The sequence below is a fragment of the Sphaerodactylus townsendi genome, linkage group LG14 (assembly GCF_021028975.2).
Source record: "Sphaerodactylus townsendi isolate TG3544 linkage group LG14, MPM_Stown_v2.3, whole genome shotgun sequence".
Lineage (NCBI taxonomy): Eukaryota > Metazoa > Chordata > Lepidosauria > Squamata > Sphaerodactylidae > Sphaerodactylus > Sphaerodactylus townsendi.
This window is the reverse complement of record NC_059438.1, coordinates 24,324,797-24,349,578: the sequence shown is the minus strand read 5'-3', so window position 1 is coordinate 24,349,578 and position 24,782 is coordinate 24,324,797. Positions and strand designations below refer to the sequence as shown.

The 24,782-nt window shown below is 43.4% G+C and overlaps 1 protein-coding gene across 3 annotated transcripts in view; it reads right to left on the bottom strand.

Annotated features, from left to right (window-relative positions):
- The window catches only part of ANKRD11 (ankyrin repeat domain containing 11), a 184,902-nt gene that overhangs the window by 159,010 nt on the left and 1,110 nt on the right, over positions 1 to 24,782 (bottom strand). The window lies entirely within an intron of this gene.

Genomic DNA, 24,782 nt, shown 5'->3' with positions numbered 1-24,782 from the left:
GCGCACTGCTACTTCAATAGTCCATTATTAGAACTGGTAGAAAAACACTGACAAGGGATAGTGCAATTAAAGTTTCATAAATATATATTTCTGTGCTGGAAAATGGTTCCCTGGCACGAAGCCTGACCACAGGTCAACCAGCAAGAGTTGCAGCCTCATGGCCAAGGTTGTCCTCCCACACTCAAGAAGTGATCACTTCTCAGAAAAAGATTCAGATTCACAAACAGCAGAGAAAAAAAGCTCAAACAACAGTTGACAAAATTCTGTCAAAAAGCCCAGATAAAACCAAGAGGTAAAGACATCGGCTTTCTTGGCATGTGGCAAAAAGCAGGGGGTTGGGGGGGCTTAAGCCGTTTAATTTGCGCTAACCCTTACAACAAGCTGCTTAATGCAATAACCTGGGATCCACCAAATTATATAACTTGTTTACCCATCATTCAGGATACTGTCAGAAACCGAAGATTTTACAAGACAAGGAATGGAAAGAATGCATGCAACACTGAAGATGGTAGTATACCACCACCACCACCGCCCCCCTCCAGCAAAAGAAAAAAATACCACAACAAACACAACTAAATTATTGTTCACAATAATATGGATAAGCAGTATCAGATGTTATCAATGCAAGTAAGTACTCACAAATGTCATTTCTACCTTACAACTATCCCATACTAGCTATTTACATAAATACGAAGAGGAGAAACAAATATTCACAAATAAAATTCTCTCCCCTTTTTTAAATATTACACGTAAAGCTATAAAAAACTAACCACCAGCAAAAGAATATCTGGTGCCTGCTATTAAAATTCTAGAACAAGCAGGTTGTGACTCATAACTGCAGAGAAGCCAGCTGTTAAGTCAAAAAAAGCTAACACTAATCTATAAAAGAAAAAGAGTTATGCCTTCAAAAGCTACGTGGACAACCTTTGCCAGCAAATGAATGCGGAAGAAATTAAATGTGAGGAAAGTAGTGTGACCATAATGATCACAGAATAGTGTGGAGGCACACAATGCAATCCCATTGCTCATACGAAGCAGGTCTGGTCCTGCAAGACCCCTTGGACAGGAGACTACAGGAGGATTGTTTCTGCAGGAAACATGGGGGCATTACAAGGAACAAAAATAATGTCAGCGAGACAAACATCTGAGTGCTCATTCTGAGAAAGGATCCTCAATAGAGCATCTGGAAATCACAACCACCTTTGCAGCACTACTGCAAGATGAGTAAAGCCATTCATACAATAAAATGCTGAAGTCGGGGGAGTCAAACATGCAGGCCGGGGCCAGAACTGGCTTCTTGAGGGTGCTTAGGCGAGCCGGCTGAGCCCCCCCCCCCCCCCCCGCAAAAAACCTGCTGATCTGGAGCTTGGAAGCAGGGAGGGGGAGGGCCTCAGCTGGCTCGTGGGCCTGATAAGCCCTCCTAAGGGAGCCATCTCATCCCACTGCAGACTCAACAGTTGAGGCAGCTCCCTCCAGAGCTATTCTGGGGCCAGTAGAGGCAGCCACCCCCACCATCCCCAAGCCGGGCCCAACCAAGTCATATTTATGTCATATCCAGCCCTCATAACAAATGAATTTGACACCCCTGGCTTAAATGGCTTAAATGATAAGCCACACTGTTTCACCCAAAGATACAAGGAACAAACATATCCTGCTTCAAACCAACTCTACCCATTCAACCAGGAAAGAAAGCTCTTGGGTTTTTAAAAACAACTAATTTTCTTATAACTACGGGTGAACATCACTTCAGAGCAACATCTGTGTTGTTGCCTAGTTCCCATTTATTTATTTTTTATTATTTATTTTGTTTAAAACCTTTTTAAGCCACCTTCCCACCCAACAGCTATAGAATCAAGGAAGAGGGCCAATGGCTTCACTACCGCCTGCACAGCACAGTAAAGACCAAGGCTGAATTATGAAAGTGAACCCGTGTGCCACAATGCATAACAAACCATTCTAGACAGCAGAGGGATGAAAACTATGCCAAGCCAAGTACAGAACATTCCATTTGGAAAGAACCTCAGAGATGTTTAAAAATGCTGAAGCAGATGGTGAGCATTCCTCACAAACAGTAAGCCAACCTATCAAACCAACAATATTTGGTACACACGAGCTCCAAGAATTGAACTAAAATGTGAAATGTATGCATTGCTGAAGGTTGCAAATATAGGGGGAAACTGCTGCTTATTTAATCATGCAGACAAGTCAATGCATTTCTATTTGGAAGTATTTCGGTATATACAGACAACTTAAGAACATAAAAACATAAGAAACAGCCTGCTGGATCAGACCAGAGTCCATCTAGTCCAGCACTCTGCTACTCACAGTGGCCCACCAGGTGCCTTTGGGAGCTCACATGCAGGAGGTGAAAGCAATGGCCTTCTGCTGCTGCTGCTGCTGCTCCTGAGCACCTGGTCTGCTAAGGCATTTGCAACCTCACATCAAGGAGGATCAAGATTGGCAGCCAGAGATCGACTTCTCCTCCATAAATCTGTCCAAGCCCTTTTTAAAGCTATCCAGGTTAGTGGCCATCACCACCTCCTGTGGCAGCATTCCAAACACCAATCACGCGTTGCGTGAAGAAATGTTCCCTTTTATTAGTCCTAATTCTTCGCCCCAGCATTTTCAATGTATGCCCCCTGGTTCTAGTATTGTGAGGAAGAGAGAAAAATTTCTCTCTGTTAACATTTTCTATCTCATGCATAATTTTATAGGTTTCAATCATATCCCCCCTCAGACGTATCCTCTCCAAACTAAAGAGTCCCAAACGCTGCAGCCTCTCCTCATAAGGAAGGTGCTCCAATCCTTCAAACATCCTCGTTGGCCTTCTCTGCACTTTTCCTATCTCTTCGATATCCTTTTTGAGATGTGGCGACCAGAACTGAACACAGTACTCCAAGTGCGGTCGCACCACTGCTTTACATAAGGGCATGACAATCTTTGCAGTTTTATTCTCAATTCCTTTCCTAATGATCCCCAGCATAGAGTCTGTCTTTTTCCACAGCTGCATTGAGTTGACATTCCCATGGAACTATCAACTAAGACGCCCAAATCCCATTCCCATGGAATGGGAATGTCCCCACCAGGAATGTACCCACTCCTATTTCCAGGTCATTTATGAATAGGTTAAAGAGCACTGGTCCCAAAACGGATCCTTGGGGGTCACCACTCCCTACATCTCTCCATTGTGAGAACTTCCTGGGTAAAGTGAAGAACAGATGGGGAGGGAGCGCTGAAAAGCAAAGCAAAGGTGGGCCGATTAGTTTTCAGGAGAGCACTTTTTTAAAGAGACAAAGCAAAATGCCTTTCTAATGTTACACTTCTATTTCTGTGACCTGCCAAAGGGATCTTTTGCAATGCTAAACAGGAAGGAGGAAACCTTCCATGCTGAGGAGAGAACAATGCAAGAAAAGCAACACACCTGATCAAGAAGACTGCTGGGTAAACTGCACAGACAGAACACTTTTTAGGCTATGAAAACGCAAGTCATAAGAACATAAGAACAAGCCAGCTGGATCAGACCAAAATCCATTAGTCCAGCTCTCTGCTACTCGCAGTGGCCCACCAGGTGCCTTTGGGAGCTCACATGTAGGATGTGAACGCAATGGCCTTCTGCGGCTGTTGCTCCCGATTACCTGGTCTGTTAAGGCATTTGCAATCTCAGATCAAGGTGGATCAAGATTGGTAGCCATAGATCAACTTCTCCTCCATAAATCTGTCCAAGCCCCTTTTAAAGCTATCCAGGTTAGTGGCCATCACCACCTCCTGTGGCAGCATATTCCAAACACCAATCACACGTTGCGTGAAGAAGTGTTTCCTTTTATTAGTTCTAATTCTTCCCCCCAGAATTTTCAATGTATTCCCCCTGGTTCTAGTATTGTGAGAAAGAGAGAAAAATTTCTCTCTGTCAACATTTTCTACCCCATGCATAATTTTGTAGACTTCAATCATATCCCCCCTCAGATGTCTCCTCTCCAAACTAAAGAGTCCCAAACGCTGCAGCCTCTCCTCATAGGGAAGGTGCTCCAGTCCCTCAATCATCCTTGTTGCCCTTCTCTGCACTTTTTCTATCTCCTCAATATCCTTTTTGAGATGCGGCGACCAGAACTGGACACAGTACTCCAAGTGCGGTCGCACCACTGCTTTATATAAGTCTCCCCCACTCTTTATTAATCACAATCTTGGGGTGCTTTGGGGTATCTGGGCTGTATGGCCGTGTTACCACCCCAGTGACTCCGGCCGTGAAAGCCTTCGACAATACATAATCACAATCTTGCACGTGCTCTTCCTGCAACACAGTCATGGAGTTCATAGGAATCCAATCTGATGTGTTCAGGACCAAAGGAGCTTCATTTCATCGATGCCTCCACATCTGACACACCAGAAGTGGGCTGTTCGCCACTATTCTGGCATTAAGAATTTTATCCTGCAGTCCCAGGATTCCGTACAGGCGTATGTATTTTTCCCAAAGATGTGGGGCAGCAAATCTTTTCCACAAAGAATTTTTTGGTTCTAAGGATTCACTGTTTCATAAAACTAACAACAATGAATGGATGTCACAGCCAAAATGATATTAGGAAACCTTGGAAGTTTCTAAGTTGTGATTAATGTTTTCCATGAAATTATCCATAGACACAATGTGTGGCTTTTTATTGACTTAGCATTTAAAAATCAAGTTATTCATTTGCCGGCTGTTAAGTCACACCAAAACCAAAATTAAAACTCTTATTCCTGTCTTCCCACATATGGGGGATGGGATATGGAAATCCCTGCTCTGATGCAGAACCCAACAAGCAGTGCAAGGGTGCTGCAGAGAGTGACAGTCGAACAGACGTGGCCCAGCGGTTCTGCTGGAACAGATGAGCAGACAACCCCTTGCACTGCTCTTTTTTAAGGGAGGGGGACTAGAAGTGTTTTCTACCCCTTTTCACTCGTGAGCCTTCTCAGTGTCGTCTGCTTCATTCTCAATTCCGATAATTTGTACTGCTGGCACACAAGCAATGGCTCAGTCTTCACGGAGCATGTGCAGTCCTTCATATGATATTAACAGACAGGAATCCTGGGTAAATACAAAATGCAAGATGTCACCCGCTTCACCCAGCTGATGGGTTATTGACTATTCCAGCCACATTTGCTGAACTAATCTATAAGTGTCCTGGATCTACAGAATGCTATAATGGGAGCTTTTGTTCATATTTTATCTGGAACTCTGAAACATACCGTTGTTATTTTAGCAATAAGTTCTTTTCAGATTAAAAATGGGACTGTGACGAGGTCCTATTTGCGAACTGCCTCTAACAATTAACTATTAACAACTAACAATTAATTAAATAACTGTGAAGTTTTTGCCTTCATCAGCACTGCAAGCAGTAAAGTTATTAACCAGAAGAGAACCCACTTGAGGAAAGAACAGTGCCTGGCATGGTTTACAAGTTGCAACATTACCAGCAGTTGGGAGCTTGTCAACTTTAAGTTAATGTCAACAAGAAAAACGAACCAATTGTTCATGGTTTCCCAGAAGACGAATTCATTCTAGAACTCAGAACCCCCTCTCCAGAAGGCCCACAAGACCCCAGTCCTGCCCCCACTGCCTACACAGCAGCTCAAGGAAGCTCCCACCTGCTCAGCCTAGTTGGCCAACTCATTGCCTCAGGACTAAGCACAAACTCAGATGCTTCGGGACTGAGGGTTTGGTGATGACCATGAGTAGTTGGGTTTGCTCCAGGTGATGGATGGCCTGTCCCAACCAGGAACGCCACTGCTCTAGCACAGAGACCAAAAGAACCAAGGGATATGAAGTAAGCAACACAATACCCTGCTAATGAGGTGCCTAAGAATGTATACAATTATGCTGATTTAGATTTAGCACAAGACAAAATTAAGAACCCACACACAAAACCACGGTTTGCTCCAGTTATCCAACAGGTCTGAAGACTCACTGGGAAGGCTGTACTTCACTTGTTTCCCAGCACACCACAACTATGTGTGCCACTCCACCCACTGACCCTCCCTCCAAACACAGGGGAAAATGAAAGCCTTTCAATCAACCAGGAAAACCTACAAGCTCCACCACACTCAATGAATGATCAGAGGAGCAGCACACCTCCATGCACTCAGAGGCATACGGCCTAAAGGGACATAGGGTCACCCACGTCCCCGGGCACACACCTTTTGGTCATGTGGGGGGCATCAAGTGCCACCCCCACATAACCAAAAGGTAGGCGCCACCCCCCCAGCCCCCGCAGGCCAGCTTTTGCCCTTCCCAGACCCTGCCGCCCAGCACAGAGGCCAGGGGCGGAGCTCGGGGGTGGACAGGCCCCCAAATCGGGGTGCCCAGAGAAGGGGTTGTCTCTGGGCGCCATTTCCCCCAATACACCTCTGCATGCACCTGAGCTCAAAGGATGCTTCTGCCAGTGAGGCGGGCAGCCACTGCCTGGCACCTGAGAATAGGGAGAGCTCTCTCACCCCCACGCCACCCCCAACAAGAAAGCAAATGCAAGGAATACTCGAATGCAGAAAGTTTTCACTCATGTCTCTGGATAAGCAGGCTACAGGAAAGGCCGTGATGATTCCGTCAGGCCTTGTGTGCCTTAATTCTTTTCTCCTGAATAAAATCACATGTTTATATAAAAGGACCATCAGCATCTTCCTTTATAACTGCAGAATCTTATAGCATCCATGTTCCTTTTTTATTAAGAGAAAAAAATATTGATCCCAAAATTGCCATTCAGAAGTCCCCCAAGCCTTAAGAAGGCTAAAGAGAAACAGCCTCAGAGAAGAAAAGTTAGATAAAATGTACTAGTATATCAATACTTGTTTGGTGCATGTTCATACACATACTTAGTTGTTGCACAGTAGATCCAAGGGAATAAAATACAAATTAAGATGGTATCCTACCTATATTTTTTAAAATTAAGTTTATTAAAGTAGATAGTTATATACAACAAAGATTTTGATTCTATACATTATACAGTGTGTGTATATATAAATATATATGTGTGCGTGTGTATACCTTATCTTGTCAAAAGGGAAACAAAATAAAATTATAAAGAAAATGTACAGTGATTGGTATCTATAATATAGTATCCTACCTATATTAATGATAGACAATTACATAGCAGTTTGGCAATTCATGTATTTAATCCAGTGAAAAGGTATCACGTAATATAACAATTGGTGGCTAGTGAGACCCACGCTCAACTGCACTGGCTTCTCAACTTTTAAGGAGTATCTACTAGAAGCTGAGGAAGGTGTTTGGCATTAGGATCCTATACTCAGAAGAGGGCAGGATCAATTGCCCTATTCTAGGTCTCAAATATAGGTTCCTTTTCTCAAATGCACAAGAGCAAGAGTTTAAAGTTCTGGTAACTTCACAGATGTCAATATCGAAGATAAAGTTTTATCAGGTCTGTCTCACCCTATTTTGTGGTCTTGCAATGAATAACTTCCCATGCAGTCTATTTAGCAATGCACTCCTAACTGCACCAATGTCATTCCCATGAATGGGCTCTGCATCAGCACTAGTCTTTGAGAATGAAGCTCTGAGCTTATGGTGACTTCTTGTTAAATATATGAAGCAGACATGAAAGCATATGAGTTGCATGAGAGTGCGTGTGGAGATGAGGGAAGATTCTGCCAGAATAGAAGGTTGTTTTGATCACATTCATAAATGCTGCTATATTCCTCACAAAGGTGATAGTAGGTTGCACATTCCTCTGCCACAGAACAAAGCATGCTGGACCTTGTTTGTTGTAGAATGCTCCACCTGGGTCCTAGTGACTACCTAACGCTGCTCCCCCTGCCCCTCCAAATCCATTTGAAAGTTTGAAAGTAAAAATACATTTTGGCACAAATGCTCTTGTTTATCAAAGAGTACCATGTTCAATAATGCACAAAATAATGGTTTTGACAAAGGCAGTGCACAGAAATGAAAGATAATTCTTGTATTTGTTTGGGACTATATCCTAATGCGGAAGCATACAACTTTCTCAACTGCTGCACCTCAACTGACAGATCTATTATCTTTATGTGAAACAAACAGAGTATAGCATTCAAACTTGCATGAGGTAGGTGGGGCACCGGGGCCCAATTTCTCCACATACAGGGGAGCACCTGCCCAATTTAAAAGGCAGTCTAAAGGCTCAGGATAATCCTCTGAGACAGCCTACAATGCCACATGACAGTGGTGTTCAGAGTCTAGTCCATGCACAGGAGTTTTTGGATGTATACACAGCACTTGGTCTTTTCTAGCAAGGGGAAAAAAATCTGCGTAAGAATGTGATTTTTAAAAGCACCTTAAAAATCAGACATGTTCCTACAAGCAGGATACATGTTTGTAATCTGTACAGTAAGCACAGTACTTCCTGCTGTGTTAATGCTAAATACCATCCTTGTATTGGAAAGAAAAACCCTCCTACAAATAGCAAACACGAGTTCTCAAAGCTAAAGATTCCATTTCTTCCTGCTCTTTACTGTGGTGGTTGGTAACAACCTAAGTAAACTGGAAGTTATGCAATGTGTCGGTTCTTTATTAAAAACTGTGAACAGGTCATTCAAAATCATTTGCCACTCAGAGAAGTCAGACCAATAAAGGCAGATCTTTACCATCAGAAGCATCAAGTCTCTTTTTCAGGCATGTCAATATAAAAGATGGCAGGAAGCTGAAGTGCCTTTCGCTGTGTTCGGAGGGTTCCTGCATCAAGCACATTTACAGATTGAGAGAATTACACCAGCCATTTCCCCCTCATCTAAGACATGCCTAGAGCTGCTCGAAAATGTTAAACTGAGAACAGTTTGTGCCAGCAGCAAACAGCATAAGGCCCACAAGCCACATGCTGAGACATTTGTGCAGCCTACAACTTCAAAAAAAAACCCCTCATTTTCTCTTTTTTAATTTTTCGAGCTCACAAGGGTGTAGAAGTCGGTGCCGACACACGAAGGCAGTATTTATGAACATACTAATGCTATTTTTTCAGTAACGTGACTTCTCAAGCCCACACAATATTCTCAAGTCCTAAATCGGGCAGAGGACTGGAAGGTTAAATGGAGATTTTGTTCACTCTGAGCTAGGTGAAAGATTCAAACAGAATGCAGGACTTGTCTGATTACCTAACTGCCTACAACAGATGCAAATTCCATCGAACACCCAAAATCTGGAGATACAGTGAAGGTTTCTGCTTCCTGGTAGGTCCGCTAGCCCTTACCCTGTCCTACCACAAGCATTGGCCTTGGTTATCATACATAGGTCATCATTTGCCTGTCTGTGCTGCAAGCAACAAGATCTGACAGTCTATGAGAACAAAAGGGCAACAGCCCTTGCTGGCAATGACTCAAGGCAGCAAGCCTGGTTTACCATCAAATGGTAAGTTATCAAAAGGCATATCTTACACGCGCACGCACAAAGATTGTCTTCTGTATTTCAAAACATTCAAATTTTCAATGCACGACACAGAAAGAAAATGCTACTAATTATGGTATTTGATTAAATGAATATAAAATAAAAGATTCTAAATCCTGTTATCATGAATATGTGCTGCACAAATTCTGAGCTCATTGAAGCAACCAACTCACAATTAAAGACACTGTTTGCAAAATAGTATTTACACTGCTAAAAGATGCTCCAAATGCAGCAATCCTGTTACAATTTTTATGAAGCACATCTCCCAACAGCCAGGGTTCCAGCCCTGAAAAACTGCAGCATGACTAACTCAGCTCCATTATGAAAGGCAATGTAACCTAGCACTTGTTAGCAGTCAGTGCCACACGAGACTGAGTTTCCATGACAACCCAGGGAAAAAATATAAAGCAAAGTACAGTGAAGCAGAAATCATACTCCATAACAATACATGCAAAACACAGGAATATTTGCAGTGTGGTTTCTGATGAAGCACTTTAATGCATGTTGACAAAGAAATTAAGTTTTTATATATATATATATATATAAATATATATATATATATATAAATATATATATATATATATATATATATATATATATATATAAATATATATATATATATATATAAATATATATATATATATATATATATATATATATATATATAAATATATATATATATATATATATATATATATATATATATCTGATATATATATATATCTGATATATATATCTGATATATATATCTGATATATATATATATATCTGATATATATATATATATATATATCTGAGATATATATATATATCTGAGATATATATATATATCTGAGATATATATATATATCTGAGATATATCTCAGCCATTTTTTGATTAGGTGTTTAGCACATTTGCCTTTGCCTCATTTGATGCAAACACATTTAATACTACAAAGCACCCAACGAAACATTTAAATCTCAGATACATCAAGAACCTGACATTCCTTTTAACTTAGGCTGATTCCGCATGGGCCAAAAACAGCAGTGTGAAAACGGTGTGAAAATGGTGTAAAAGGGTTTAAAACGCTGTAAAAGAGTTTATACTGTTTTCACACCGTTTTCACACCGCTGTTTTTAGCCCGTGCGGAATCAGCCTTACATTAAAAAATGTGCATGATTGGGGTTTTCAGAAACTAGTTTTTATTGCTGCAGTCAATGGCTGGTGAACATTTTTTTTCATGTGCTTTCCAAGAGAGCAGAGTTTTGAACTGGCTAGAAAGATGCTCTGAATTCTGAAACAAATCTGGCTGTAACTAGAACAAGACACTGCTTTCTTTGTCTGAAGACTTATACTTTGAATGGTTCTCCTTTGCAAGGGTGGTGGGATCTGTCGAAGGGTTCCATGAAGATAGAATAATCATACAGTACTTCACTAGTTCTGTCAAATGCGTTAAAACAGACAGCCAAAAACAAGCAGCAAAGTCTCACGCTCATAACTATGCATCAATAATTTTGCTCAGATTGATATTTTGCAAATGCAAGTGTAATAGTCTAAAACAGACACAAAGATGAACAATTTATGTCATCGCAACAACTGTTGGAATTTTTCCATCTGAATTCATTTGAAGTGAAAATGTTTGTTGCGCATCACTATTGATGGAAACCATTTATAGGGTTTTTTGCCCTTTTTCCCATATTGAATTGTCACTACCCAAACATTTTAGTTAGTTGCAAGCATTACAGATTTCAATCTCACACAGCTAATTACAAAAGCTGAACCATTTTGAAAAGCAGTCACGGAAGAGAATCTTAAGACATTCCTGTCAAACAAGTCCAGGAAATTAACAAAGCCTTGAACCCACACGGCATCTGCTGCTGCTGGCATCTGCTGCTACTGACCGTTTCCTTTCCCCCCCCCTCCCCCCCATGAGTCATCAGGACTGGAACCACTTATTATAGCAGAAGAGCTACACAGGGCTTGAGAAATTCACCCACCTCATGTGTAAACCAGCGCACAGGACAGCACCAGGAGCGTGCCATCTTTCATGAAGCTTCATGCTGAAGCACAGTGACTCCAGTAGCCCCAGAGGGGAGCAGTTGTTAGATGTGTCTGAAGCATTTTTTCACTAGTTGAAAAAAATATGGAACAAAATCTGACACCAATAATTGAAGTGAAAAAATATAAGCTGTGCAGAGAAGGAGCAGCAGATCCACGCTATGGTGCAGACTCAAAAAGCTCCTTCATCTCTCTTCCAAGCCCCCACAACGTCCAACTCAGAAAACACTCACAGGACCTCCAGACAAGTGGTGGCAGAAAGTGCTGCCAAGTCCCAGCAGACGTATGTTGACCACAGAGGGTTCTCAAGGCAAAACATGAACTGAAGTGATTTGTTCATTGCCTGCCTCAGTATCAACAGTTCTTAACTGTGTCCCATCCAAACTCACACATAATATGTACAGACACACACACACCCCACAGCACCAAACTGCCAGGTCTGGGATTCTGCAACATTGTCAACGCTGAGTGCATACAGGAATTTCCTCCAAAGATGCTTCAAGATAAACAGAACCCTGAATTGTTATTGTGAGGGTGCCTTCCACTCTGAACTTAGGAGGCCATCTTGGAACAGGTGATTCCCACCAACTGCTCTGAAGTTGGCCTGCGAGGGTCGCAAGGAAGAGTCGAGACGCAGAGATATCATCCGGTGGAGAGAGCCAAAGGCAGGAAGCGTGATCCGTGGATCTGGCAACTCTGTCGTGGTTTGGTCCCTGGCACCTTTTATTAGGGTTTGCCGAGAGGCGGGTCGGGAGGCGGGAGAGCGGGAGAATATTGTACAGTACATGACTCATGGGGCTGCATACGTGAGAGAGGAAACGTTCCTGTCCGGACCTAATCCATACCTAGGGGTATGCACCCCTTTGTCCGGGACATCTTGTGACAGTGAGTCAGGCGTCTCATGACCTATGACTCATGGGGGTCTTGTGAAAGGTGAGCGTGTGCGCCCAGAAGGGCACAGATGGCACAGGCATTCCTGCGCTCTTTCTGAGGCTCTGCTGGGTTCGCGGGGCTCACCCCTATACTGCTCAAGGAGGAAGGAACCATTTCTTCCACTTTCCTGTATTCTGGGTGGGGGTTGCCCAGTTGCAGTTGGTTCATCCATCTGCTGAACAATGAAGGTGAATATCCCTGTTGAGAGACCATTTGCCCAGTAAGATGTCTTGCCAACTCAACCAATCTGCTTGTATGTTGATCACTCCCTGTATGTACTCAGCCCAAAGGGGCAGTAGATGTTACCCTGCCCATCTGAGGATCCTCAAGGCTTCTCTGTAAAGGGCCAATGGCCTAGACCAGGGGTGGCCAACCCATGGCACCCCAGATGTTCATGGACTACCATTCCCACCAGCCCCTGCCAGCATGGCCATAGGTTGGCCACCCTGACCTAGACCCTCCTTGTCTGTTTACACAGGTCTTGGAAGTCACATTATCCATGCGAATCAGCACATGGGATCCTTGGATCTGTGCTTGGAAATGCTGAAGGGCCGAGAAAATTGCCCAGAGTTCTAGCCAGTGTAAAGGCAGCTGAAATTCTGGCTGGCTCCAACATCCCTGCACCAGGATCTCTTCTACAGTTGCACCCCAGACTCACTTCAGTAAAAATCTGCTTGGAGGATATAATTCAAAATTGCTTGCCCTGCCAAACATTGTTGGGATTCATCCGCCACACTGGGCTGGACCTGTCCTTCTTTAGGACTATCGAAGACACATCCACTCTGTTGGTTATTTGGAATTGACAGGGCCAAATGAGCAGTTGGAACTGCCTGGGGTGTAGTCTACCCAGCTGCTACACATCCACAGTGGAGATGAGTCTCCCCATGAGACTGGACATGGTGAGGAGGGAGGAAGATTGGCTCCAAATCACTGCAGCGGCTACTTCCCTGACCTTTCCAACCTTCAGAAAAGTTACAGTTTGTTGACTGCAGTGTCCATTAGTATCCCCAGGTGTTCCAGTTGCTGGGAAGAGATTATGGAATTCTTTTTCTATTTGACTAGGAAGCCACGAGACTCCAGGCCATCCAGGGTCCACTGGCTATCTATCTCCGACGGGCAGAAAGAACTGGAATGGATCAAGAAAAGTAATCCAAATCAGGGTGCAACCACACTCCTTGTTCCTGGAGCAGAAACACTATGTGGACCAGGACCCTGGAGAACAAGTGGTGGCTCCTAATGTTTCTATCTGGAAGTGGCAAAGCTTCCCAAACTAGTTCACATATCCAAGAATCAGAATGGCTCTCCATTGATTGTTCCATTTTGGTACTGCGAACAGAGAATACACTCCTGTACTCTGTTCCTGGATCAGAACTGGTTCAATGGCTTCAATGGATCTGAAATGCTGAACTGCATGTAAGATTACTGTTCTTTCAGGAGGATTTTTGGACACTGGGCAGATGACTGTGCAATCCGGGCAGGGGGATCTCTATGGTGTGGCCTGAAGTCACTATCTCCTGGGTCCAGGAATTCACTTGCAAGTGAGCCCAGGCATTCTGAAACAGGGTCATCCCCCCCCCCCGCCCTCCGACCACCCTTTACTGGCGGGGCTGGTGAGTCACACTTGGACTCCTTGTCTGGTCTATCTTCCTTGGGCCAAAAACCAGTGGTTGAAGAAGGGGTTCCTACCTGTTTATTCTGGTTCCAAGACTCTTGTTGAAATAATTTCTGAACCTTGGTAAGGAATGTTGGATATCAAAGGAAAGTTAGAAGCAGGACGTCAGTCAGAGGTTCCTGGGCATGGCCCTGAATTTGCCCTGCGTCTCAACCAGGATTCTGATCAAGGAGTCCCCAAACAGCTTGTCTCCCTGGAAGGGGAAGGCTGCCACAATGAAGTCAGATCGAAAGTCAGCTTGCCAGGCTCACAGCCAAAGGAGTCTTCTGGTTGCTGCAGCTGATGACAGTGCCCTGGCAGAGAAGATAAAGGCATCCAAGGTCACATCCATGGAGAAAGGGGCTGCCTTTAGGATGCTGTTGGCTTCTTCAATCATCTACTGGATTCAGGAAGATGTTGAAACACTTCCCAGCACACACAATGACTGCCCTCAAGACAATGGAAGCCCTGATGGACATAGCAATAGCTTCAGGAAGTATCCTGGACAGCTGGTGAGCCTTGCAGTCAAGAGGGACTTTGATATATCCTGCCCTGTCTTTGCACAGTAAGCCAGAGCTGCAATCGGAGCATCTATCAGGGAAACTTGAAGTAACTCATTGGAATAGGTTGGCCTAGCACACAATTTCCTAATAAATTCCAGGAGTTGCCTGCTAGCTACAGGCTTTTCTCACTCCGTTTTAACTGATCTTCAAAAAAAAAAAGGGGAATTTTCACTTTTGCCACAGAGAAGGAAAAACTTGTTCCCCTTGTGTTTAAATAGAGTGATAGCAGCTGAAAAGCACTGAACAATTTTGGAATGAAAAAAATGGAATTTTTTTTGTAGAAAAAATGGATTTTTTTTGGTAGCCTTTGTAGAAATAAACCCTCTGGTTCGCAAATTTCTAATGTAGGTTGATCAGAGCATATCAGACCAAAACAGACCCCAAGGTATTTAAACTGATACCAATGCACCCAAATCTCTATGCCCGTGGTGGTGAACCTATGGAACTCTAGATATTCATGGACTACAGTTCCCATCAGCCCCTGCCAGCATGGCCAATTGTCTGTGCCATAGTGCCTATGGAGTGCCATAGGTTCGCCACCACTGCTCTATGCTGATGTGAGGATCTAGAGATCTTCAGCACTTTAGATTTGCTATAATAGCCAGGCCCTCAGCACAGCAACACGAGGGTTCTAGCAAGCAAATTCTCATCAGCAAGGTCACTCATAAGGTTGAAACAGGCGTTTGTGCCAATGCAGAGGGATGGAATTGGTGCTTATTAAATCTGAGAGCCATGTTTTATTAGGAGCTGTTAAAGAACTCCATCTTCCTGATAGGTTCAGTATACCAGAGGTAGATTCCAAAGGACCTCCAAAGGTCTAAGGGGTGTATTCTTCCTCCTTGAGGTGTTCCTTCCTGTATAGGTGTCTGGGAGATTGAAGGAGGAAGTCACTGAGATGGATTCAAAAAATTCTGCTGGCGGCTGATAAGAAATCCAAGGTTCTGTAAGTACTGGATGATCGTCTAAGTGTCAAGGACAGACTTGGAACTTGATCTTATTAGTAGGCTATTGTGGGAGGTGTGTGTGTGTGTGTGTGTGTGTGTGTGTGTGGGCGCGCGCGCGCCACCATGAAGTGGGATGCAAAAGTTATTGCATGCAGGGAAGCCAGAAAAATAGACCATGGCTAGCACCCTCCATGGCCCTACTGTTGTCACTGGGAATGAGTTGGACCACTTTCCAGGCCCAACTGATGGCAGCTCCAGAGGTCAAGGTGGAAGCTGCGGGGTGCCTGGTGGTTATTGTCATGGCCTTGTGTGACTCCCACACTGCACAGCTGGCTCTTCTGTCCACCCCGTCCTTTATGGCTCCAACGCCACCCTCTGAGACCAGGCCAGTGCTGCCCTCCTCAGAGCAAGAACCTATTTTCCCCTGCCAAAAGATAAACCACATATCAGCTGTAGAGCCAGTTCTCAGTTCTACATGTTTAAAATCAAACCACAAAACAGGCAAAGACCGTCATAAATTATGCTGGTAAGCAGACAGTCGCCTGGCTTCGTACAGCCATAGAATATTCCTTTTTAGATGCATTAAGCATTGTGAGACGACCATGCACAAAAATAAATTCTATTAAGAGGCTGGTCATATGATGCAGTGCTCTGCTGCTGGAGTGCTTAGGAGAGCCCAAGGTTGCCAGGACACTTCTGGCCCTGTGCCTGCGCCAAGAAGCTCCATGCCTGCAATACAGCACAGAGGTGACTCATAAGGGTATTCATGCTGTGCTGTCAGGGCAGGCCTGGAGTGAGAAGCCAAGCCAAGCCAAGCTGGACCCTTGGAAACACCCTCTGAAGAACCCCCTGGGAACAGCTCAGCCTGGGAAAGTACACAGACACTCCTTACCACTCAGTGATTGGAGGGACTGCTGCAATTGCTGCAGATCACCTGTTGATCTGGCTGCCCAACAGTATGCACAGGTTTCTGATCAGGCAGGAACCCACATACACAGGTCAAGATCTGAACAACATAGAGCCATATTTACAGATCACTGAGGGTTCTCTTACAAGCTGTTTCACAACAGCAGCCAAGATGCGTGTACACAACACCAAACTTTTTAAAAGGCCAAACTGGTTTTTCTTTTATATGACTTTCATTGCTCCACAACGAAGAGGTACTTTTTCAGTCAAATCCCATAGTGATTTTTAACATATCAAATTCCTAGGCAGTCACCAATGGTAATGAAAACAGCTCTTTCTGAAGCCAATGCTCTGATGAGTGAAGTAAAAATAACTGGCACAAATTGAGTAAGAAACGGTTGTACAAAACACTGGTCTTAACTTGTAGCTAGTTACTACAAAAGGTTTGACACATGAACTAGAGAGCTGAATACAAGCATAACATGTCGCTGCAAACTTCAACAGCTACCCAAAAAAGCTTGTGTCGATGCCTGTTCAAACCTCTGCCAAAGCCCAAAGCCTCCAAAACATGGAAGAAGCTTCTGCTTCACTTCAGGAGCTCCGACTCCCCACCCCTAGCAGAAGGGCCCCTGCCCGAGGGAAAAGGAAGGAGGAAGGCGGGCAGCAAGCTACAGCAAGCACAGAACCACCTGGCCTCTGCCAGCCACGCTCAAAGGCCTATCACAGGAATTGCTGGCAGGGCATGAACTCAGGATTCCTTGGCTACAACTGGCAAGAAGGATTAAGTCCACTTCAGAAAGAACAGTAGTCAGACTTGGAGCAGGAGCTTAAAAATGGACTACAAAGTTCACTCATGGTAGAATGGGCCATTCCACTAGATGCACACAAGGCACCCTTGTAAGTATATCAGAGTCTAGGGGGGGAAATAAAAACTGCAGAACACAGCATCTGCTGCCACAAAAAGGAACAGTCATGTGCCTCCGTCATTTAGTCACCTGAACTGGAAGGAAGAAGATTTGACAGAAGATGAGGAAGACCACTTCTCAGCAAGCTGCATGGTAGCAGTGACAAAACCCATCAAAACAACTTCTGCTGAGATCAAAACGGAAGCACCACAGAACCACTCCCATGACCACGGCTTTCACTGTTTCCATGCTGGTAAATTACAAGCAAACTCTTGAATCAAGTTGTAGATGTTTCTCCAAAATCTGTTTAGAGGTAAAACTCCTCTCACTGCTGGAAGATGGCCCTTACGTGGATTGTCATTTTGAATTAACCATGAATAAGCTCAAGTCCGTACCTTAAAATAAAAAAAGAGTTCTCAAAGATTATAGCAAGCGGTTCTTTCTGCCAATTCTTTTAATACCCTGGGATGTAATTCATCAGGCCCTGGATATTTGAATTCGTTTAAAGTATTCAGGTATTCCTTACTAGCTCTTTATTTATTCTGTGCTGAATTCCCCCTACTGTATCTTCTGATCCATTTCCCCCCAGTTGAGCACTGTTCTTCTTTTGGGAAAAAAACCAAGGCAAAGACGGTGTTGAGCAGTTCTGCCTTTTCTCTGTCCCCTGTTAGAATTTCACCATCTTATCCACACAGTGACCCTATCATATCCTTTTTCTTCCTTTTGCTACGGACATAGCCAAAAAAGCCATTTTTATTATTTTTAACATCTCTCGCAAGTCTGAGCTCATTGTGAGATTTAGCTATTCTGATTTTCTCCCTGCATGTCTTGGCTAAGTTTGAATCCCCCTTTAGTAATTTCCCCCTTTTCCCATTTCTTTTACATGTTTCTTTTATCTGGGAGACAACCTGGTTCCCAGGATTTAAGTCATGGACCTGCTCACAGGTATAATCATCCCTGACATAGGGTGCTACTCCCTTGCCTTTCCAAGTTGATTTCTTTCTCTGGAATAGGTTGTACCCCTAAATGCAAAACCATCTCAAACAATTTCCTAAATATAGGCTAGTCACACACAGGTTGAACGGAAGATCTGCTACAAGGGAGCAATGGGAAAAAGGCAGCCACTCCACTGCACAATTCACATTCCTTTTCTCCATTACGCAAACGCGTGCAAATATTGCATATGGCACCTTCTTCTCCCAGATGCTAACAGTAGAATGCTCATGTGAGAAAAATGGTGCACACAGGAATCAAAATCATCCTTTCCATTCTTGAGGCAGGTGCAGGTGCATCCAACCCCCAAAAGAGGTGGGGATTTCTCACTTCCACTGGGAGAAGGCCCTCTGTGTTCATGCAATTTAATGTTGCCATTCTGCCTGCAGAATCTTTTCAAGGTCATATTTGCTATGTTGATAAAAATAAAGTGCTGCCTTTAACAATTAATGTTAATTAATAACAAAATTAGTGTTAATCCAATAACACTTTTAAAACATTCAGACAATAGTTTACTATTTTATAAAATCCTACATTTATTCAGGCAGTTAAGTACACAGCCTGAATACGAAAACATGATTTCACTTTAACCAACAGACTGATCCTGACTTTCTTTGAGGAGGCAAAAAGGCTGCCTACAGATTCCTTGAGGATAAATAATTCACAGCCCAAATGCCAAGGGCAGTGCAGCAAACTGAAGTGTTGCGTTTATCCAGATGACAGGGACACAACACAGGCAGTCAGAGGTGGCCCCAGAGCACTGCCTGAAAAGAGGCTGCAACCCTGAATGGGGTGAAGGAGGGGGAGAAACCGCAGCCACAAGAATCCCCCTGGCGCTTCTGAGCAACAATAAAGGACAGGCACAGTGAAAAACATCTTCTAAACCCAAAAAATCTCCCTGCACACCTGTTATTCTGCAGAACAGAACCGACTCAGATGACAGACTAAAAAGATCCAAGTGTCCTAGAAAACAGGCAGATTTCAGATGCAGTTTATAGAGTCTGAACTACTTTGTGAAATTTGCAAGATTTGACAGCAACAAAAAGGAGCCTTGCAGCATGCTGAAGAAGAAAAGAACTACTGAAGCATCCGCTTCGACAGAAGGCGACTTTCATATCACTGAGACTTACACACAATGCAACTGCAGCACCAAAAAGAAGAAAATATTTCAACGGAAAAGGAGATCAAAAGGACCAACAGGATAGCGCGCCTTCTTCAGAATTACATTCCACAACTGCATGATGTAACAAACACATGTTAAATTCACAAAAATATATACCCTGGTGAGTTCCGCAGGGCCTGTAAGACGGAGCTGTTCCACCGGGCCTTTGGCGAGACTGGCCGTGGATTTACTGCCCCCCAATGAGGCTGCCATTTCCACTCTGGCAGGGCCGTGATTCTGTTTTGGGTCCTGCCTTTCCCCTCCCGGCCTTTTTGATCAGCCGCTGTTCTTTTGTTTTGATGTTCTGCTGTTTTATTTCTGTTTTATTCATTTTAATGTATTTGCTGATGCATCTTTGTTTTAATGGGGTTACTCTATGTTTATATGCTGCGGCACTGGTTATTGCCGTACCTGTGAACCGCCTCGAGCCCTTCGGGGGTGAGGCGGTCTACAAATATAATCAATCAATCAATCAATCAATCAATCAATCAATCAACAAACACACACCTTCCTGTATCCTTAGCCATGGACCTCTTCATTTAGCCAAAGGCTATAATGAATCTACTGCCATAGACTTTCATGGCTGGAATCAATTAGGTGGGTTTTCCAGGCTGTGTGGCCATGGTCTGGCTACGGTCCTAACCTTTCGCCTGCATCTCTGGCTAGCAAGTTACAACAAATGCTTTGGAAAATCACAAACAGAAAATGAGGATGCCACTGAAACAGTAGAAATGGACAGCTCTGGCCATGCAGAATCAGACACTCAGCTTCCTTCTACAGTGGACACCGCAAGCCCAACCAGCACAGCTAGCAACTTTCAGTTTAGCTAAAGCAAAGTAGGAAAACAGTGGATGATGTAATTGTCAAGCAACCCACTGGAACGCCTCTCTCTACTCTTAACATCTGATACTTTCATTGCATAACTAAAATCATTAGGAAAATTCTCAGATGAAAAACAGTTATGTTATGGGACATGCAAAGTTTCCGTATTGTTGGTCGCAGAACGCCATCATGATTTGAGTTGCCTTTCTTCTTCTTTTTTTTTAAAAAAGTGCATGTGCCCAAGACAATGCCGTCTAAGAAAGCAACTGTTTTGGGGAAACTTGATGGATCCATTTTAGCAGCTATCATCCAGGTCTTAAAAGCACCACACTCTGCCACTTGAGCTGTGGTGGCTTATCTGGTGAATCAGATTAGCTTGTGCACTCCAACACAAGCCAGCTGGATGACCTTGGGCCAGTCCCAGTTCTTGGGAGCTCTCTCAGCCCAACCCACCTCACAGGGTGTTTGTTGTGCGGGGGGGGGGGGGGGGGGAGGGAAGGGAAAGGAGATTGTAAGCCCCTTCGAGTCTCCTTGCAGGAGAGAAAGAGGGGATATAAATCCAAACTCCTTATGTGTTAACTACTTTTCCTCTAACTCAGAGCAGCACAGATGCTCCCATCCCCTCCTATTTTATCTTCAGAATTTCTGTGAGGCAGCTCAGGTGGAGAGAGAAACATACCCAAAGTGAGCCTCAAAACATAAAACTATAAAATGCTATCACTGGAACAGACTGGTGGTCCTTTTAATTCAATATTTTGTTTCTCACTATGACCAACAAGGTGTCTTGGAGGGACTACAAGCAGAGACATGGACAACAAAGATCTGTTGCCCCATCCAACAACGGGTATCCAGAAGTATGCTGGCTCTGAACATGGAGGCTCCATCATAATTTATCTCTCACAATCACTGATGGGCCCATCCTTCATAGCAGAGAAGGGTCTGAATCTGGATCTTCCCAGTCCTAGACTGACACACTAACCATGCATGACACCATATTGGACTTCCCTACCCACAACTGGTTCATGATGCTTAATGTAAATCTCTCGGACCCTGAGAATCGCTTAAATTGAGTTCAGAGATCTAATTCTATATTCAAATTCAATAAATCTGACATACACGCCAGAGGTAATGTTTACGACTCAGATCTTGGGCTATTTTACAAATACCTGATCACCAAACTCATAGTCTGGATCCTGCAGCTTCCATTTCAACTGTACTCCACCCTCAGAAGCAACCATGACCTTTTCATCCAACCAGTCAAGGAGTTTATGGCATCAAATTTGCATTTTGGAGAAAAAAAAGCGAAAACAATGAGCCAGTGACTCCAATCCTACTGTTTTAAGTGGTCAAGTTCTATCATAAGAATCCCATTCTCCGACCCCTTGGCATCTACACTGGCAATCAGAGTGGCAGATTTGAGTTACAGACCTCCAGCTGTTGACAACTATTATATGGACTTCAGCATCAGCTCCATCACCAGCAATGATTTATAACGTACTTTAACAATCCTCTACTTCCTTGCTAATCCAACGCGTTCCTGCCTTGCCTACCCTAAATTCCATCTTGGTGGTTTCAGTTGCACCCCAGGGACTCTCTGCCTCGGAGACCACTTTCTAAATGACAAATTTCAGACTGCATTGCCTTGTTCTCAGAAGGGCTCTTTGGTAGAGGCTGCAGAAACTGGATAGAACTCCAAGCCCTGACACAGATCACCATAAGACCAGGAATACACCATCCATTACAAGATTCAAAAAGAGGGCAGCCCTCTCAGGTATCAGAGTATGAAGAACCGGATTTTCTGCAGCCGGAAAACAGCATGTCAAAATTTAAGCCCTCCAATTCAAATACCCATAAACTAGTCATATAATGTATTTGAAGCAGACCGCTCCCAAAGTAATTATTAAAACAATTAATGAATCAAAAGCTTACCAAACTAAGCTGCCTATCTGAAATTCACAGTATAAAAACTGCTAAAAGCAAAACTGGTTTGACTTCCAGTGCCTGCTTCAAGGTGCAGCAAAACTAACTGAAATCACTAATGAATTTTGCTGAAAAGGCTCTACCCTTTAAAAAAATCCACTTTCAAAGCAAGAACAGGCATTAAAAGGGCACAAGCAGTTTCCAACATCACATTTATTTACATTATTTATAGTCTGACTTTCTAAGACTCAAGGTGGTTACACAAAGTAAGTCAATACGGTCAACAGAATGGAACATCCAATAAACTATGGTTGTAGAAGTCTGAAAACAATCAGAAATCTGAAGCAGAGCAGAAACAACACATAAGCATTTAAAACATGACACATCAAATATGTGCACATAACAATATAATATAAAATACAACGTAAATGCCCTTCATCTACACACAAGGCAAATTCCTTCAAGGATCTGCATCACCTTCATCCCTCTACCCATGATTGCTTTCTTGTTGCTGCAATTTCTAAGAAGTGCCTGCTCCTATCTACACTGAAGTATGGCTAAAATGGTTGTTTCAGCTATAGAAACACATAAAAATTTGTACTTGTATTTGCAAATTACATTGAGGACAGGCTTAAAGGAAATACAAAAAATAGTATTCAACCTAGAAATTGTTTACAGCATATCTGAGAAAGTAACATAATGATATGGTTTTAAAAATTACAGTAAATCATTTACTGAGGAAAGAAATGCTGCTGGTCCAATATGATTAGCATATTTTGACTAAGCTGACTCTTGCCAAAGGAACATGTGTCTGGTCAGTGGAATAGAGGCCTACGACTACAACGAAGCACAGTCTGGTATTTATTTATTTATTTTATTTATTTATTGTTTGGATTTGTAGACCGCCCCATCCCCAAGGGGCTCTGGGATGCTTATTATGCGTCCTCAACAGCCAAATACCATTTTAAAAAAATTATCCAAATTGCATTCCATTAAAACACAAAATTAAAATTAAAGTTTTAATTTTTCCATTTGCTCAAGAGACCTCTCAGAAAAAAATGTTTCCCATACTTAAAAAAATCAACCAATTACACAACTCCTCGGTATGAGTAACAACATGGTAAATTCTTATCAATATCAGTTCTGAAAACTTCAATCCTGAGCACATTATAAGACACTTAAGGTACTGGACACTTAAGATATACTAAATCATCTTCATACAACCTGATGTAGACAGAGTGACAAGTCTCCTAACACAGACGGTTCTCATTCTCTGTCTGAGCTGTAAACAGCAACCAGCACATCCTGCATCTTGTCTCTGCCCTGCCCAAACCAAAATAAAGCTCACTGCCAAGTCCCAGGGAAACCAACAGGATGCCTAAACTGGCTTTGGCAATTCTCTGCATTTAGTTCTTGAGCAGAGAAGAGCAGCCTATGAATCCGTACTGCCACTAGCTTGTTCTCGCAGGTATCCATGGCGAATGTGAGTGAAAAGGCCAACCCCTGGTACCACTACTGGCATCCGTGCCATGTTTAATGTCAGTGTGATAACTTAAAAACAGCCTCCAGGGGACCAAGCATGTCTCCCCACCACAGGCATGCCGCTGCCATGACACTGACCAACTAAGATAATTTCCTCAACATCTCTCTCACTTTAAGATAGGAGGAAGTGACATCCAGAACAGCCTCTCTAATACCTGTCCGTGTGTCTGTGGTGGCTCTATCCATGCTGCACTGAGAATTGTAACTTGCCATACAACCTGCTGCATGCAATACTCACCAGAGTAAATATAATTTCTCAACGTCCAACATCAGCAGTCTTGAAGGAAAAGTCCCATTCCTTCTCTGACATCAACACAATGTATACTATATGTCAACAACTTACTAGTTCAGCAACGGGGCCTCCTTTCCCAATCATTCTCAAGGCATTAAGGCCTCAAATCTTACCACCCGCTCAAAATTCCCTTTAAAAAGCAAAGCCAGCAGCTCTTTTTTAAAAAAATAGTTTTAAACACCTTTTGATCAAAATAACTTCTGCTCCAAGGACTATTAAAATTGGCCCCAAATCCCACATCTGTGTTTTCAAGAGCATGTCCTTTCTTCCCTCATCCCACGGAAATGGAGTAACTGACCAGATGGGAGCAATGCTGAGCTATGATCCACAGAAGCACAGTCAAATGGTGGGGACTAAACAGAAAAACTCTTTTTCCGTCACAGCTGAACTGCTGAATCGAAGGATCCAAGGATTTATATCCCCCTGCTGCATCCAAGGATCTGTGCTGCAGATTTTCCAACACAAAACATGCCGCTGGCCTAAGTGAGTTGGCTCATCTGCCCACGTTGTATGTATTATCAAAGGCTTTCACAGCCAGACTGAACTGGTTGTTGTGGGTTTTCCGGGCTGTGTGGCCGTGGTCTGGTAGATCTTGTTCTTAATGCTCCACCTGCATCCATGGCTGGCACAGATGCAGGTGAAACGTTAGGAACAAGATTTACCAGACCACGGCCACACAGCCCGGAAAACCCACAACAACCTGCCCACCTTGTG